The sequence below is a fragment of the Bison bison genome, unplaced genomic scaffold, assembly GCF_000754665.1.
Source record: "Bison bison bison isolate TAMUID 2011002044 unplaced genomic scaffold, Bison_UMD1.0 scf7180017864294, whole genome shotgun sequence".
Taxonomy (NCBI): domain Eukaryota; kingdom Metazoa; phylum Chordata; class Mammalia; order Artiodactyla; family Bovidae; genus Bison; species Bison bison.
Window position 1 is genome coordinate 1,337,414 of NW_011494866.1, and position 3,733 is coordinate 1,341,146.

Genomic DNA, 3,733 nt, shown 5'->3' on the forward strand with positions numbered 1-3,733 from the left:
GTTTTCTGAATGTTGAGCTTTAAGCCAAATTTTTCACTCTCCTCTTTCACTTTCATCAAGAGGCTTTCTAGTTCTTCTTCACTTTCTGCCATAAGGGTGGTGTCATCTGCATATCTGAGGTTATTCATATTTCTCCCAGCAATCTTGATTCCAGCTTGTGCTTCTTCCAGCCCAGCATTTTCTCATGATGTACTCTCCATATAAGTTAAATAAGCAGAGTGACAATATACAGCCTTGACGTACTCCTTTTCCTATTTGGAGCCAGTCTGTTATTCCATGTCCAGTTCTAACTGTTGCTTTCTGACCTGCATATAGGTTTCTCAAGAGGCAGGTCAGGTGGTCTGGTATTCCCTTCTATTTCAGAATTTTCCACAGTTTATTGTGATCCACACAGTCAAAGGCTTTGGCATAGTCAATAAAGGAGAAATAAATGTTTTTCTTGAACTCTTTGCTTTTACAATGATCCAACACATGTTGGCAATTTGATCTCTGGTTCCTCTGCCTTTTTTAAAACAAGCTTGAATATCAGGAAGTTCATGGTTCACATATTGCTGAAGCCTGGCTTGGAGAATTTTGAGCATTACTTTACTAGTGTGTGAGATGAGTGCAATTATGCAGTAATTTGAGCATTCTTTGGCATTGCCTTTCTTTGGGATTGGAATGAAAACTGACCTTTTCCAGTCCTGTGACCACTGCTGAGTTTTCCAAATTTGCTGGCATTTTAAGTGCAGAACTTTCACAGCATCATCTTTTAGGATTTGAAAGAGCTCAACTGGAATTCTATCACCTCCACTAGCTTTGTTCGTAGTGATGCTTTCTAAGGCCCACTTGACTTCACATTTCAGGATGTCTGGCTGTAGGTGAGTGATCACACCATTGTGATATCAGGGTCACAAAGATCTTTTTTGTACAGTTCTTCTGTGTATTCTTGCCATCTGTTCTTAATATCTTCTGCTTCTACTAGGTCCGTACCATTTCTGTTCTTTATTGAACCCATCTTTGCATGAAATGTCCCCTTGGAATCTCTGATTTTCTTGAAGAGATCTCTAGTCTTTCCCATTCTGTTGTCTTCCTCTATTTCTTTGCACTGATTGCTGAGGAAGACTTTCTTATCTCTCCTTGCTATTCTTTGGCACTCTACATTCAAATGGGTATATCTTTCCTTTTCTCCTTTGCTTTTTGCTTCTCTTCTTTTCACAACTATTTGTAAGGCCTCCTCAGATAGCCATTTTGCCTTTTTGCTTTTTTTTTTCTTGGGGATGGTCTTGATCCCTGTCTCCTGTACAATGTCATGAACCTCTGTCCATAGTTCATCAGGCACTCTATCTATCAGATCTAATCCCTTAAATCTATTTCTCACTTCCACTGTATTATCATAAGCGATTTTGATTTAGGTCATACCTGAATGGTCTAGTGATTTTCCCTACTTTCTTGAATTTCAGTCTTCTCCCAGTCTTGTTTTTGCTGACTGTATAGAGCTTCTCCATATTTGGCTGCAAAGAATATAATCAATCTGATTTCGGTGTTGGCCGTCTGGTGATGTCCATGTGTAAAGTCTTCTCTTGTGTTGTTGGAAGAGGGTGTTTGTTATTACCAATGCGTTCTCTTGGCAAAACTCTATTAGCCTTTGCCCTGCTGCATTCTGTACTCCAAGGCCAAATTTACCTGTTACTCCAGGTGTTTCTTGACTTCTACTTTTGCATTCCAGTCCGTATAATGAAAAGACATATTTTTCGGTCAATGACTCATCATAAAATCAGTTTCTTGTATTAATGACCTGAATTTGAAAATCCATTTAATAAGTAATCCCAAGGTGGATGAAGCACAAGCTGGAATGATATTTCATCCTGGAATGAAGATTGCCAGGAGAAATATCAATAACCTCAGATATGCAAATGACACTACCGTTTTGGGAGAAAGTGAAGAAGAACTAAAAGGCCTCTTGATGAAATTAAAGAGGAGAACAAAAAAGCTGGCTTAAAACTCAACATTCAGAAAACTAAGATCATGGCATCCAGTCCCATCACTTCGTGGCAAATAGATGGGGAAACTATGGAAACAGTGACAAACTTTAATAATCACTGCAGATGGTGACTGCAGCCATGAAATTAAAAGACGCTTACTCCTTGGAAGGAAAGTTATGACCAACCTAGATAGCATATTCAAAAGCAGAGACATTACTTTGCCAACAAAGGTCCGTCTAGTCAAGGCTATAGTTTTTCCTGTGGTCATGTATGGATGCGAGAGTTGGACTGTGAAGAAGGCTGAGCACCAAAGAATTGATGCTTTTGAACTGTGGTGTTGGAGAAGACTCTTGAGAGTCCCTTGGACTGCAAGGAGATCCAACCAGTCCATTCTGAAGGAGATCAGCCCTGGGATTTCTTTGGAAGGAATAATGCTAAAGCTGAAACTCCAGTACTTTGGCCACCTCATGTGAAGAGTTGACTCATTGGAAAAGACTCTGATGCTGGGAGGGATTGGGGGCAAGAGGAGAAGGGGATGACAGAGGATGAGATGGCTGGATGGCTCGATGGACTTGAATCTGAGTGAACTCCGGGAGTTGGTGATGGACAGGGAGGCCTGGAGTGCTGCGATTCATGGGGTCGCAAAGAGTTGGACACGACTGAGTGACTGATCTGATCTGATCTGATCCTAAATATACATAACCAATATACTTGTCTTTCCTAAAAAGCACATTAGAATTTCACATCTCTTTGCATTTGTGTGTATATTTCTTTTGATCTGAAATGACCATCTTTCTCCATCTGTGTCCACTGAAGTCATATAATTCTTTCAAGATCTGTTCTCAAATTAACTTCTTGAAGATTTCCCAAACTCTAAATAGAAATAAATTCTCCTTGACCTATTCTGCCAACACCTTCCTTTAAAATGTATAGGCAAAAATTTTTTTGCCTATAAATTTTATATTTTTTCCTGTAATTAATCTCATTTGGATAACTGTAAACTACTGGAGGAAAAGAACCCTGTTGAATTGATTGATGGTTTCTCTGCAGAGTTAAGAACAGTACCTGTAAACATTAAGTATCAAATGCATCAGTGTCTTTGTATTTTATTTAATAATGTGGCTACTGGAAAATTATAAAGCTCACCTCATTATATTAGGCTTTGGTTTTGACTTAGGACAGTATTGCATTCCCTTTCTTCCCAATCCAGAGATCGAATCTGTGTCGCCTGTGTCTCCTGCATTTCAGGCTCATTCTTTACCACTGAGCCACTGGGGAAGCCCTCTATCAGTTTACAAAATGTTAAAATATTTAAATATTGTTATGAGAAAAGAAAGTGTAACAAAAGCATTAACTGGGAAAGAGACACGTGTACCCCAATGTTCATCGCAGCACTGTTTATAATAGCCAGGACATGGAAGCAACCTAGATGTCCATCAGCAGATGAATGGATAAGAAAGCTGTGGTACATATACACAATGGAGTATTACTCAGCCATTAAAAAGAATACATTTGAATCAGTTCTAATGAGGTGGATGAAACTGGAGACTATTATACAGAGTGAAGTAAGCCAGAAGGAAAAACATAAATACAGTATACTAACGCATGTATATGGAATTTAGAAAGATGGTAACGATAACCCTGTATACGAGACAGCAAAAGAGACACTGATGTATAGAACAGTCTTATGGACTCTGTGGGAGAGGGTGGGAAGATTTGGGAGAATGTCATTGAAACATGTGAAATGTCATGTATGAAACGAGATGCCA